Source organism: Clupea harengus, chromosome 20, assembly GCF_900700415.2.
Source record: "Clupea harengus chromosome 20, Ch_v2.0.2, whole genome shotgun sequence".
NCBI classification, from domain to species: domain Eukaryota; kingdom Metazoa; phylum Chordata; class Actinopteri; order Clupeiformes; family Clupeidae; genus Clupea; species Clupea harengus.
Genome location: NC_045171.1, coordinates 20,909,650 through 20,925,274, shown reverse-complemented (window position 1 = coordinate 20,925,274; position 15,625 = coordinate 20,909,650). Strand labels below are relative to the sequence as shown.

The window sequence follows — 15,625 nt, the reverse complement described above, 5'->3', positions numbered from 1 at the left end:
TCCCATGTTTGTCTTGCATGGCACCAGGCCTAGTCTAGCTGCTGTGGAAAATCAGATATAATATTATATTTTTTGCGAAATGTGAAGCCATATTTAATTTCTGACTGTTGGGTATAATATTTTATGTCTGTATCATCAAAGTGTTTGCGTGACGGCCGCAGACGCGTGTAATAGTTCAAGACATGCAAGGACAAGGGTGTACGCATATGAACTCAGGCACTGCCAGGGCACCAAAGGGGCCTTTAATTCTTATCAATTCTTTGAAGTTCACTTTAGCGTTTTGTAGGCTAGTAGTCGGAAAGGCCGACGTGCTGGTTCGTTTGACGTCACAACACTTCCAAACCTTTATAAGTAACTATTATATACGACTCTCAAGACATACACTAAGCCGTAAATATTTCCATAACAGACGAGACATCTTCTCTTTGAATAGAAAAGAGTGAAAAGGTAAGACAACATGGGAGACGGACCCTTGACCACTTGGGCGATCATGTTAGCCCGTTTTTGGTTCTGCCGGCCGGGTCAGGAGCATTCGGCTGAAATTCAAGTTCAGTTATTTGGGATGTACTTGTATACGTTTACGTTACGTACAATCAGTTAGTCATAATTTAGGGTGGGGGGAAGCCTGGTCGACTTCGCACGTTCTTATCACTTTATCTTGCTAACTGGATAGCCGGATTGAAAACCCTATGATAACATTACTTATCCCACTGTAGCCAGCTAATCTCTGCCAGCCAAGAAATAGCCACCGTGTGGCATTAGCAACCAAACCTGCTAGTAGCATCAATAGAAAACTGTTGTTAGCTTTTAAGATAGCTAGCTAGCTGCTTTAACTGTAAGAAAAACTGATGCGCCTATCAGAATTTGATTAAACAATGCATACAATCTTCCCTATCTTCTATGTATATTTATAATTCATCAATGATACACTTATTTAATTGATCACTCAATGACAGGCTTCGCATCCTGTTTACATCCAACCTAGCTAATAGGCAGCCTTTTTCTCAGATTTAGTCGTTTAGCGTGCGATAACATTAGCTTGCTAACAGTTAGCCCGCTAGTTAATCCTCCGCTTGTCATCTGTCGACGGTGGTTCCGCTGACAAAGGAGGTCGCGCGTCGTTGTTTGTCAGTTCGTTTTTATTCTCTTTTGAAGTGTTATAGTTTCAGTATTGGACTATTCATACGTTTCACCCAACGCTCAAGATTCTTAAGTGACACGGTGTTATTAAATCAGTGCGGTAAATTATCTGATTGTTTGAAAGAAAGTAGCTAGCCAACTGGCAAAGAACGTCAACGTTATCTCTTGTGGCAGTGTTTCGGAGGAAATCTGCCTTAACAGCATCTTTCAATGCAGTGTAAGTTCGAACATCCCAAAGCTATCGTTTTCGCCTCAACTGCAGTAGCAACTGCAGTTTCTTCTTGCTCAAGACAGAGAAACAACCGTTTGTTGGGGGTCTGTTTGACTCATTGTAGATGAAGTGACCTAGTCGTTTTTTAACCGGATGGCCATTGACCTAATATCGTTAATATATATATACGTATTTATATGTTATTTTAACATACTGTTATTTAAAGCTTTACATCCAGAATAGCGCCAATCATTTGTGCAATTTGAAGTTTTGTGTGAGAGTTCAGTTCTGTTTATGCATCTTGATCCGGTACTGATGACCTAGTTACCGATTCTCTCAATTTCGCAGATGCCCTCTGCGATGAATGGCGATAGCTCGGTGCACTCGACCAGTCCTGAGCTGGGGTCTGTCCCCGGGCTCTCGGGCGCCCAGGGGCCACAGACCGAGGCGCTGAAGCAGGTGCTCACCGTTATCGAGAAGAAGGTTCGCAACATGGAAAAAAAGAAGGTACTAGCTTCTTGGAATCACAGAGTTTTGAGTTTCTTATCTGTGTATGTGTGAGTGTGTGTTAATTTGTGGAGACATGTACACAGGCCTAATGTTAGCTATCTATCTATTGACATATGTGCCAGATTGTGTGTGCTCTGTGTGTAGATCAGTAATGAATGTATTAAAATGAGTCAGCTAATATAGGTGATTAGCTTTCCCTTGTACTTCGTGATCTGACTGTGTGTGACTGCTTATGTAAGTGTGTGGGACTGCTTATGTGAGTGTGTGTGATTGTATGACTGCTAATGATTCTTCATTGGTCTCTGACTCACCATTCATGTTATTTGGCACAGTGACCTCAGCCTGAGCATTTAACAGGTTAAACTATGAACCACGTCTGTCTGTCTGTCTGTCTGTCTGTCTGTCTGGGCAGTAGTGTGGGCAGTAGTGTGGGCTTGGCACAGCTAATTCCTCTGCTGACCCTCTGACTCAAACCGCGTTACACTGTGTGCCCTGATGTAAGGTCTTATTAGGGCTACTACTCACTCTTCACTACTTGGAACATAAGGCCACATCAGGTTTACATAACACCTTACATATTCCCCACATGTCAGTCAACATACATACTCTTCAAATATGTCAATCACCATACATACTCTCCACATCAGTTTGCACAGGCCTTATGTCATCTGCCAGCTGGGTTATTTATGCTACTTTAGCAGTTAGCTTTGATGCTGACAGTGACACACACGGGGCTCCCTGTTCATCTGGATCTCAACCAGAAATCACACAGAGAGTCCAGTTGGCATGGTTACAGACTGACAGGGGCATGTTTCCCAAAATATTTGAAATACATTGTTGGAACCATGCCGTTGGGATGCAAGTGTTTCCCAAAACCTTAGTTTGAACTATCGGGGTAACTAATTGCATAATCCGAACCATCTTTAAGCAAGACATGTGTTTCCCAAAACCATAGTGCGTCCGAACGTTCATACACTGTCGTTAAGTTGGGTAGTTCGACCGAACGTTCGTACACTATCGTTAGGTTGTGTAGTTTGACCAAACGTTCGTACACTATCGTTAGGTTGTGTAGTTTGACCAAACGTTCGTACACTGTCGTTAAGTTGTGTAGATCGAACTACAGCTCTCAACCTGTGATTAGAAGCTTAGTTCCAGATACTTCCTGTCTAAGACGTCACTGACGTCAGTTATTGGTGTTCAAATTAACCATTATAAATGTATTCCCATTCCTGGTTGATATTTGATGTTGTTAACCACCACATAACCGCACCACATAACCGGACTTACAACCATAAGCAAATAATGAATGCATGATTAAACGTCCCACTTGCAGAAACAAGCATGCAAGATGAACTCGCACACCTGCAGACAATAATGCGTGATGCTGCATGTCTGCTCGGTCAGGTGATGGATAATATGTTGCCTATTATATCAATAATATTGTGTTGTAGGGAAGGATAATATGTTAATTATATTAATATTATTGTGTTGTAGGAAAGGATAATATGTTAATCATATTAATATTATTGTGTTAGAGTAGGGATATAGTGTATGCTTTACTAATATGCTAGAACTAATATTAGAGGATTAGGATGATAATTATGCAGACAAAATAATTATTTCAGCCTGGATGTGAACTTGGGTTCCAACCAAGGTTCCACCGTATGCGTCTGTGGGTGTTGGACAAGGTTCCACCGGTATGCGTCCGTCAGTGTGAGACTGCATGCGTCTGTGGGTGTGAGACCATATGCGTCTGTGAGGCTGTATGCGTCTGTGGGTTTGAGACCGTATGCGTCTGTGTGTGTGAGACAGTTCGCGTCTGTGTATGCGTCTCATATGCTAGATGCCCTGAAGTTCAATGTACTAACTAACTTTTCGGATAACGTTGTACTTCAGTTGTTAGTCAGTTTAATGATGCATCAGCCCATGTTAGTTCAGTGCTAACTTCTGTCGTTGGTTAGTTTAACGCTTACCTCTGTCGTTGGTTAGTTTAACGATGCGTCGGCCCATGTTAGTTCAACGCTAACCTCTGTCTTTGGCTAGTTTAACGATGCGTCGGCCCATGTTAGTTCAACGCTAACCTCTGTCGTTGGTTAGTTTAACGATGCCTCGGCCCATGTTAGTTCAACACTTACCTTTGTCGTTGGCTAGTTTAACGATGCCTCGGCCCATGTTAGTTCAACGCTAACACCTGTCGTTGTATGGGAAACGCACCCCAGATGGGGACGTGGGGCGACTTCCTCAGGTCCTGGATCAGGATGGAACAGTGACAGCAGTACGGCCGTGTCGGGGCTGAGCAAGATCAGGATCAGGCTCTGCTGTGTATGCACTGTATCAGTTTAAGATCAGGGTCTCAATGGCTCTGCTGTGTATGCACTGTATCAGTTTAAGATCAGGGTCTCAATGGCTCTGCTGTGTATGCACTGTATCAGTTTAAGATCAGGGTCTCAATGGCTCTGCTGTGTATGCACTGTATCAGTGCAAGATCAGGGGCTCAATGGCTCTGCTGTGTATCCACTGTATCAGTTTAAGATCAGGGTCTCAATGGCTCTGCTGTGTATGCACTGTATCAGTTTAAGATCAGGGTCTCAATGGCTCTGCTGTGTATGCACTGTATCAGTTTAAGATCAGGGTCTCAATGGCTCTGCTGTGTATGCACTGTATCAGTTTAAGATCAGGGTCTCAATGGCTCTGCTGTGTATGCACTGTATCAGTTTAAGATCAGGGTCTCAATGGCTCTGCTGTGTATGCCCTGTGTCAGTTTAAGATCAGGGTCTCAATGGCTCTGCTGTGTATGCACTGTATCAGTTTAAGATCAGGGTCTCAATGGCTCTGCTGTGTATGCACTGTATCAGTTTAAGATCAGGATCAGGCTCTGCTGTGTATGCACTGTATCAGTTTAAGATCAGGGTCTCAATGGCTCTGCTGTGTATGCACTGTATCAGTTTAAGATCAGGGTCTCAATGGCTCTGCTGTGTATGCACTGTATCAGTTTAAGATCAGGGTCTCAATGGCTCTGCTGTGTATGCCCTGTGTCAGTGCGAGATCAGGATCAGGCTCTTCTGTATATGCACTGCGTCAGGGCGAGATCGGGTTCATATTTGTTTCAGTCGACAGCACTGTGTATCTCGTATGTATCCTTATCTAGCATCTGAGAAGAGGAACACACTCGACAGGCCTGTCAGGCTCAGAGTGAACCCACACACACACACACACGCGCACGCACACGCACATGCACGGCAGGTCTGGGGTCACGGCTGCCAATCGTGGATGTATGATGTGATGATATGGGAGAAGCGGGGCGGGGCAGGGTGACGTGACGTGACTGGACTGGACTGCAGTGATTTAGCTGCTCATGTTACTTAAGAGGAAGTTGGTGTTGCGGTTTGCTCAAATGAGATCTGGTAGATCTGATCTCACACACACTCTTCTCCTGTCTCTCCTGTGATCACACACACTCTTCTCCTCTGATCACACACACTCTTCTCCTCTGATCACACACACTCTTGTCCTCTGATCACACACACTCCTCTCCTCTCTCTCCTCAGGGCAAGCTCGAGGACTACAAGAGCAAGAGTAACAAAGGGGATGCCCTGAACACTGATCAGCTGGTGAGTGTCAACCCAGGAACCATAGCAAAACTGTGCACACTTTTTCAAAAAGTTTTCATTAAACATTCCCCACTTTTTACTCAAATACACCCTCTCTCCCTCTCCCCCTCTCTCTCTCCCTCTCTCTGCAGGAGGCCCTGTCCAAGGCGCAGGAGGTCACCCATAATCTGGATTTTGCTCGGGACTTGCAGAAGTGTTTTGTGGCTCTGGGGATAGATGTGAGTGTGTTTCACTTTTCTAGGACCGGGTCCTCACCACTGACTTCTGTCTTCAGAGGTAGCTGACAGTTGTAGTTTACCTGTGTGTTCCCAGTGGCTTCTGGGAGTTGTAGTTTACTTGTGTGTTCGCAGTGGCTGCTGGGAGTTGTAATTTACCTCTGTGTTCCCAGTGGCTGCTGGGAGTCGTAGTTGACCTCTGTGTTCCCAGTGACTGCTGTGAGTTGTAGTTGACCTGGCTGTTCCCAGTGCCTGCTGGGAGTTGTAGTTGACCTGGCTGTGCCCAGTGGCTGCTGGGAGTTGTAGTTGACCTTTGACCTATGTGGTATGCAGATCCAGAAGGCGGAGAAGAAGGCGTGCCGGCGGGAGCAGCTGCGGCGTGAGGAGCTGGAGCGGAGGCGTCTTCAGCTGCTGCTGGAGGTGCAACTGCTCCTGGATCAGCTGGGAGAGGAGGCCGTGCGGCAGGACCTCAGCCAGCCCCCCAACCCCGGCGACCTCCCCCTCCTCACAGGCGCTCAGCTCAGCGCCCTCGACAACTTCTACAAGCTCGTCAACCAGAGAGGGACACCAGCACCAGGTCAGAGTCTCAGGGAACACACACCAGGGCAGGCAACATCACACACACCACGCACACCACATCAGCGTCGGAAATACACGAGGGCAAAGGGCAAAACTGCCCCCAAGAAATATAATTTTGCCCCTGAAATGGGGCAAAAAATGCCCCCATAATTTCCTGTAATAATAATTTAATGAACTAGTCAAAAACATCGTAGCCAAAATGACCCGGTCCAGTTGCCATAAAATGTTTTTTTATTTTCGCCTTGACTGATTGTTGCGTGCGCGTGAAGAACCGAACGTTCTAACAAAAAATATTTGGAGCACTTCTTAATCAGACCTGTGACTGCGAGTGTGAAGAGAAATGAGGATCAGCAAACACAGTCTCCGTCACCATCTCAGGTTCTAAAAGATAAAATTCACACACCCAGCGAAAAATGGAAGCTAAATTGGCTTGGGGTGGAGGATGACGACTACAAGAAAAAGACCCGATATTTTTTCAAGGCATGTCAGACTTGTGGTCAACGAGTTGCCAGTCATTACAGCACAGGCAAATTCTTCTGCTGACTTCATCAAGGGATAAATTAAAGAAATACATGGCCTTTCGTCACCAGGCGCCAAGCAACACACCATCGCCTATGCTGAATGATAACTAGTAATAATAATTTTAGAAATTATTTAGTTCGGTTTAGCTAGTTTAATGTTAGTTAGCTAACGTTAGCTAGCTCTGCTTGCAAGCTAAAGGTAACAAAAAAATCAATACATATAATAAGTTATTATTACAAAAAAAGAAAGAAAAAACTATTGTTAATAGTTATTTAAAAAATGCACCACATACACATCGTACATACACACACACTAGATCAGAGCCATATACATACACACACACACACCACATACACATCGTACATACACACACACACACACACACACACACACACACACACACACACACACATCGTACATACACACACACACACACACCAGATCAGAGCCACACACACATACACACACACACACTAGATCTGAGCCCCACCATACACACACTCACCAGATTTAGTCTGAGTAACGGTCTCTCTTGTTTACGGATAGAGTGAAGCTATGAATCAAACCAGCACGAGTGTTAAGTAGACTTAGTTTTAGCTTTGCTTTTTGTCAACTCTGGATGTTTATCTTATTGTGTGTGTGTGTGTGTGTGTGTGTTGTAGGTTGGCAGAGCAGTTTGACGAGGCATCCATGCACATGTGGGAGTTGCTGGAGGGCAAAGAGAAGCCTGTTGCAGGGACCACATGTAAGTAGCATCATACACACACACACACACACTGTTCTATTGTGATCACTGCCCTACTGTGACCCTTTACATTGGTGTGGTGTCTGTTAAACTCCATTGTATAATCTGATGACATCAGTTTGGGGTAGAACAGGTTTGGTGTCTTTGGTCTAATCTTAACTGGCTGTATGTGTTCTTGTCTGTGTGTATGCTCGTGTGTCTGTGTGTGTTCCTGTGTGTGTGTGTATATGCTCGTGTTCCTGTGTGTGTATGCTCGTGTTCCTGTGTGGTGTGTGTGTGTGTGCCCGTGTGTGTGTGCCCGTGTGTGTGTGCCCGTGTGTGTGTGTGTTCCTGTGTGTGTGTTCCTGTGTGTGTGGGTGTCCCAGATAAAGCCCTGAAGGAGGCCGTGGAGCAAGTGCTTCGGAGTGGCTACTTCCAGCGCGCACACACACATCAGAACGGCGTGTGTGAGGAGGAGCTGTCCTCGGCGGCTGCGGCCCCATTGGAGTTGTCAGAAGCAGAAGAGCAGCCAGAGCCAGCAGGTAGTTGAGCAGTCTGCCGCAGTCTGTTTGGCAAACTGGGATTTGTAGTTTAGCAGTCTGTGGGGCAGGCTGGGATTTGTAGTTTAGCAGTCTGTGAGGTGTCTATTGACCTCAGTAACTGTAAAAATGACTAAATGTAAATAAACAGTTTAAAGTGACTTTCTACAGTTTTCTGTAGTTTCATTCTCTGGAGAAATGGACTGTTTCTTTACAGTTATGGAGGTAAACAGAAACACGGGTGTGTACTTCATGTGAATTTGTAGTTTTATGCGTGTCGACGTTGTGTCCTAGTGGCAGAGGGAACGGCTGAACAGGACTACACAGAGGCCGTCGTCATGGACACCACAGAGGTGAGGTTTTTAGTTTTTAGTTTTTTTTTTCCCTTTTTCTCCCCTCCCCCTTGTACCTGCCTTTCTTGTTGTCCAGTCATCCTGACATCCTAATGCTCATGTACATGTGTATATGTGTGTACATCTGTGCATGAGTGTGTTCATCTGCGTGTGGAGTACGTGTGTGTTCATCTGTGCGTGGAGAGTACGTGTGTGTACATGTGTGTGTGTGTGGAGTACGTGTGCGTACATGTGTGCGTGTGGAGTACTTGTGTGTACATCTGTGCGTGTAGAATACGTGTGTGTGTGTGTGTGTGTACATGTGTGCGTGTGGAGTACGTGTGTGTACATCTGTGCGTGTGGAGTATGTGTGTGGAGTACATGTGTGTGTGTGTGGAGTGTGTGTGGTGTGCATGTGTAGTATGTTGTGTCATCCTCACGGCTGTGATTACCTTGGCCAACCCCACTCCCACTCGGGTCATATTGCTTCATTTGAAGTGCATCTTGGGCTCTGTGTGTGTGTGGGTGCTAAAGGTGTGTGTTGGGCTTCTGTACTTTTCTGTTGTGTTGAGGTTCTCGTGTGTGTGTGTTCCTCTGCTGCAGTTTGTAAACAGGCAGCTCATACCAGAGGCTTCCCACGGCAACACACAGGAAGAACCACCTTCAGAGTGGCACCAGGAGGCAGAGGTGTGTGTGTGTGTGTGTGTGTCCCTAAGCACCGTGTGCATCTCGATATCCAACTGCTTTTAAATGCTTAATCACTGATGTGTGTGTGTGTGTGTGTGTGTGTGTGTGTCAGGTGTCATTGTTGAACACGCAGCAGCCCCTCTCCTCTGAGGATCCTCCAACCGCTGCTGACCCCGCCTCTCCTGAGTGTGTGTCTCCCGACCCTGTGGGACGCAAACAGGTGGTCCAGGACCTGATGGCCGGGCTGCAGGGAACGTTCAACTTCATGCAGGTGTGTGTGTGTGGTTGTCTGGGTGCTTATATGTTTTTGGGTGTGTGTGTGTGTGTGTGTGTGTGTATGTGCTGACACCATAGAAAAATTTTGGCTTAGGATGATTGTCTTGATTGCTTTCACTTCAAGCTAATTGTGTGTGTTGTGTTTGGAATGCAGGAATCTATACTGGAGTTTGACGGACAGGTGATTGATCCAGCCATTGTATCTGTTCATTCCATGAGTCCCGCCCACGGCCTAGAGAGGGCTCAGATGGGGTGTTCCACAGGTATGAACCTTCATAACGCACACCCACACTTCATAACGCACACCCACACTTCATAGCGCACACCATAACGCACACCAACATTTCATAACGCACACTTCATAACTCACACTTCACAACGTACACCCACACTTCACAACGCACACCCACAACACACATCGCAACCTGAACACACTGTTAAATCTGATGTGATTTGTGTGTGTGTGTGTGTGTGTGTGTGTGTGTACAGTTCACTCAGAAGCCCAGCTCCTCTCTCAGACCAGCGCGGTCCCCACACAGCCGGAGGTGAGTCCTCACCCGTGTCCCCCTTCACACAGGTCCCCTTCACCTGGGCCCTCTCTAGCTTTTAATCAGAAGTGGACCTGTGTCCTCAGCTACAGTAGTTCTCAAAGTGTCTCTCTCTCTCTTCCCCTCTCCCCCCACCCCCACCCCGTTCTCTCTCTCTCTGTCTCTCTCTCTCTCCCTTCCCCTCTCCCTTCCCCTCTCTCCTCCTCTCTCCCTTCCCCTCTCTCCTCCTCTCTCTCTCCCCCCCTCCCCCCTCCAGGTGTCTCTCCTCTCCTCCCCTCCTGAGGATTTCTCCTCCTCTGCTCCCGTCTACCCGCCCCCCCACACCTCAGACCCTCTGCAGGTAAACACTGCTTCCCGTGTGTGTGTGAGAGGGTGTGTGTATGCCTTCTGATGTGTGTGTGTGTGTGTGTGTGTGTATGAGAGTGTGAGAGTGTGAGAGTGTGAGAGTGTGAGAGTGTGAGAGTGAGAGAGTGAGAGAGTGAGAGAGTGAGAGAGTGAGAGAGTGAGAGAGTGAGCGAGAGAGCGAGCGAGCGTATGCCTTCTGATGTATGTATGTTGGTGTGTGTGTGAGAGGGTGTGTTTGCGTATGCCTTCTGATGTGTGTGTGTGTGTGTGTGTGAGAGGGTGTGTTTGCGTATGCCTTCTGATGTGTGTGTGTGTGTGTGTGAGAGAGGGTGTGTTTGCGTATGCCTTCTGATGTATGTATGTTGGTGTGTGTGTGAGAGGGTGTGTTTGCGTATGCCTTCTGATGTGTGTGTGAGAGGGTGTGTTTGCGTATGCCTTCTGATGTGTGTGTGAGAGGGTGTGTTTGCGTATGCCTTCTGGTGTGTGAGTGAGAGTGTGTTTGCGTATGCCTTCTGGTGTGTGTGTGAGAGTGTGTTTGCGTATACCTTCTGGTGTGTGTGTGTGTGTGTGTGTGAGTGTGTGTGAGTGAGTGAGTGAGAGTGTGTTTGCGTATGCCTTCTGATGTATGTATGTTGGTGTGTGTGTGTGGAGAGTGTGTTTGCGTATGCCTTCTGATGTATGTATGTTGGTGTGTGTGTGTGTGTGTGTTCTCCAGGCCTCGTTGTCCCTGTCGTCTGAGCAGCCCCCCCCCAAATCCTCTCTCCACACGGGGGGCATCAACGTCAACGCCGCCCCCTTCCAGTCCATGACCGCGGTACGCCCCCCCCCCCCCCCCCCCCCCCTTCTCTACGCTATACTCGCTCCTGGACTCCCCCCCTCCCCCTCCTCTCCTCTCCCTCCCCCCTCATTCCCCCGCTCTCTTGCTTCTCCTCTTCCCTCTCTTCCTCTTGTCCTTCTCCTCCCCCTCTCCCTCTCTGATTCATCTCTATTCAGTGTTGTAAAACCCTAACAGAATAATATCAGCTTCACATTTCTGTTGTTTGGAGCCTTCCGTCTCTGATCCTCTCGCTCTGATTGCTCCCAGGTGTTTAACCTCAACGCCCCCCCTATGCCGTCAGCCAATGAGGTGGAGGAGCAGAAACACTCCAGCCAATACCAATTCAGCTACAGCAGCCAGCCCGTCCACCCCGAGGAGCAGCCCGACATGCAGCCTGGTGAGGAGGGGATGGGAGGGGATGGGAGGGGTGAAGGAGGGGGGAGGGCGGAGGATGGGAATGTGTTTGGTGGGTCTATGATGATGTCACTAACATGGCCACTCCTCCCTTCTCTGCTTCAGTGGTAGGCGCCTTCCATTCCCAGGATGCTTTGCAGGCAGGCAGTGCGCACCAGTCCCAGCAGGCCATGGGGCAGGGGGCGGGGTTTAACCGGGCGGGGCAGCCGTACTTCGGGGGAAGCAGGGGCGGAGTCATGAGCAGGGGAGCGCCACGAGCTCCGAGAGCCGCAATCAACGGCTACAGAGGAGGCGCCAACGGCTACAGAGGTGTGTGTGTGTGTGTGTGTGTGCACAGCTGCAGAGGGGTGTGTGTGTGTGTGTGTGTGTGTGTACAGCTACAGAGGGGCCGCCAACGGCTACAGAGGTGTGTGTGTGTGTGTGTGTGTGTGTGCACAGCTGCAGAGGGGTGTGTGTGTGTGTGTGTACAGCTGCAGAGGGGCCGCCAACGGCTACAGAGGTGTGTGTGTGTGTGTGTGTGTGTGTGTGTGTACAGCTACAGAGGGGCCGGCAACGGCTACAGAGGTGTGTGTGTGTGTGTACAGCTACAGAGGGGCCGCCAACGGCTACAGAGGTGGTGTGTGTGTGTGTGTGTACAGCTACAGAAGGGCCGCCAACGGCTACAGAGGTGTGTGTGTGTGTGTGTGTGTACAGCTGCAGAGGGGCCGCCAACGGCTACAGAGGTGTGTGTGTGTGTGTGTGTGTACAGCTGCAGAGGGGCCGCCAATGGCTACAGAGGTGTGTGTGTGTGTACAGCTGCAGAGGTGTGTGCGAGACAATGAGACGGAGGAGCTTTCAATGGCTTCAGAAGTGTGTGTGTGTGTGTTGGAGAGAGGGTTATATGTGTGTATAAGTGCTGATTACATGTTTGTGTGTGTGTGTGTGTGTGTGTTGTCTGCAGGGGGTTATGATGGCTATCGGCCTCCCTTCCCCAATGTAGGGGGCAACTACAGCCAGACTCAATTTGGAAACGCCCCACGGGAGTACAGCAACAACACCTACCAGAGGGTAAACACATACACACATACACACACACACACACACACACACACACACACACACACTCACCTCAAGATGCAAGATAGATGCTAGAATAGCACACACACTGACTTTCACACAACAGCACCCAATTGAATTTGGGACTTAACAATCACCCCCCCCCCCCCCCCCATCTCTCTCTCCCCCCCCAGGATGGCTACCAGCAGCAGGGCTTTAAGCGGGGTGCAGGTCAGAGCTCTCGGGGCGTATCTCGAGGTAACGGCCAGCCACGCTCCTAACGGCTAACGATGTGCACCCGCCTCCAACGTGCACCCCCTACCCCCTGCCACCCCACCCCCAGTCCCTTTCTCTCTCTCTCTCTCTCTCTGTCTCTCTCTCTCTCTCTCTCTCTCTCTCTCTCTCTCTCTCTCTCTCTCTTTTCATTCCGCCCCCCCACGTTGCTCCCAGAGAACACAGCTTGTTTAAGGGAACACCAAGACTGCCCACCAGACTCCAGGCTGCCGCTGGATTTGTGTTTCAGCAACAGCTTTTTTTTTTTTTTTTTTTTTTCTCTCTCTTTCTTTTTTCGGACTCTAAATGATTCTCCTGTAAACTTGAAAAGAATATTTTCATTAATTTATTTTTTGTACAAAAGGAAATGCAAAAAAAGCATCGTCTGGCCCTGCTCAACACGAGTGACTCTCTCCTTCAGCTGCTCCCACGCTTCTCTCTCTTTCTTTCTTTCTCTCCCTCCGTCTCATCCCCCTCTCCAGTTCCTGCAGATGCATTTGGGTTCTTAAAGCACTCATCGTTTCTGTTTTCGGTTTGTTTTTGTCCATGGATTTGAGTGTTGCTGCAGTTCGTGTGTGTGTGTGTGCGTGTGCGCGAGCGAATGTTTGAGTGTGTATTGAATGGTGTGTTTGTGTGTGAACGAGCGTGTATTAAGTAGTGTGCGTGCGTCTGTCTGTGTGTGTATGAGCGTGTATTGAGTAGTGTGTGTGCGTGCGTGCGTGTGTGTGTGTGTGTGTGTGCGCGCGCTCGCTCATGTTGCCCATGTCGCTTGTGAAGGGACAGTTTCAATAAAAGCTGTTGCATCACCGCCTGTCTGCTGCTTCCTATTCCTCCTTTGGCTCCGCCTCCTCTTTTTGTTTGGACTCCTCCCATAGCCACCTGGATCCGCCCACATCACCTGCCTAGTCTGTCCGTCTTAGAATGGGCCAATCATGCGCCACACAACACAACACACACTCCGTGCCCATAAATACAACACAAACTCCAGGCCCATAAATGCAACACACACTCCGTGCCCATAAATACAACACACACTCCATGCCCAGGCCAGCAGACTTGCACAAATACAACAAACTGCAGCAATCACACAACACCACCTCTACTCCTGTACGCCTACATCAGCTCAAACCCCAAACTGTACCCATCACCCAACACCTATAACTCCGTATGTTTTTATAGTCTTCATAGAAGGCTTTCTTCTCCTAGCAGAATGAAGCCATAGGGCTTATCTATTAGGAGGTTTACCGCTACCGGAGTTAACTTGTCCAGGTTTGACACTAAACCACATACTTGGAAGGCCCACCAGGACAAACCACAACATCCACAGCCCATAAGCTTGCATTACTTTAAAATCAGTGTCATCATCAGTGTCATATGCCCAAACCAGAGAGAACTCCTCATGGAGTTCTTAAGAGTGTGTGTGTGTGTAGAAGACAGAAGTGTAAACTACACGTTCAAAGGTTCAACCTCTTCCTCTACAAGAAAAAAGAAACAATCTAGACAACACACATCTAATTCTGCAGTTTGCACTTTCTGTGTATTTGATGTGCATTGATCTGATCACAACTGTGTGGGTGTATACTGGTGTATGTGTGTCATGGCGTGTGTGTGTGTGTGTGTGTGTGTGTGTGTGAACGTGCATACACATTAATGTCCCAGCCTACATGTATGTCCTGGCGATGTGTGTGTGTGTGTGTTTCAGGACGTGGAGGATCCTTCAGATGCAGCCGAGGGATGATCACACACCACACCAGCTAACTGGAGCGCTCAGGAGCACACCCCTGAACTGCCCTTTCAGCCCCCATTAGTCCTAAAAAATACCCCCCACCCGTAACTCTCATGAGAGTCTCAAACATACCCCCCAACCCTCAGCAGCTACCATCAAAGCGGTGTATTTAGAATGTTGTAAAATGAACATTCTAAAGAATATCTGTCCATGGAATGTGATGTGGAAGTTTAGAATCTTACATTGTTGATGAACACATTGTTTTAGTAGAACGTTCAAGTCCCCTGCGGAAGGGTTAGAAGCCTCATAAGAGTTCTAAACACACACAGCCAACCCTGTCCTGTCCTGTCCTGTCCTCCTCTCCCTCCACTCCCCCTGGGCCTGCCCCACTACTCTGTCTCTGAACTAGCAGGAACCTCTGCCTTGTGTGCACAACCAGGAAGTCATTCAGTTTAGGGCAGGGGCTTCCACGTACGAGTGGCCAAAACCAGACTCAAGCCACGGGAGAAATCCCCAATGCGGCTGCTATGGTAACCTCATGTCTCACGGCGCTGAGCTGCTTGGGCCTGCTGTAGTGTTTAAGCTGTCAGAAAAGCATTATGGGATGGATGCCTTGACTGACAGCGACGCTGTCACTCTGAGGAATCACTCCTCACTCACTTCCTGTCTGCACAGGAAGTGCGTACTGTGCTGTCAGGATGACTGCATCCAGGTTACTGAACAGCTCTTTCTGTTCATTCTGTCTGGCTTGACTGTTATTTAGAACCCTGTAGGGATGTGTTTACACATGGTGTCATTTGAACACACCGAGCCATTTTGCCTGTGGTCGCACTGAACTGCATCTGAAATATGTGTATGTGAGCACTGCACTGTCAGAGCTTTCCATTAAAGAAGGATCTTGCAATGGGTCTGGTGGGTGTTGCTTGTGAGGGGAGCATCACAAGTTTCAGGTCCTGACATCGACTGGAAATACGCCTACCTGACGAGTAGATTTCACAAGAAAGACACTGACGGTCTAATACACACACACACACACACACACTACTACTCAAACCAATTGCTCTCTGAGTTAGCACAATGAAACATCACATTGATTGGCGACATTTTCCAATCTTCTCGAG

The 15,625-nt window shown here is 48.1% G+C and overlaps 1 pseudogene; it reads left to right on the top strand.

Annotated features, from left to right (window-relative positions):
- Positions 1-208: 208 nt before the first annotated feature.
- LOC105907216 lies at positions 209-15,408 on the top strand (annotated as a pseudogene).
- Positions 15,409-15,625: the final 217 nt, after the last annotated feature.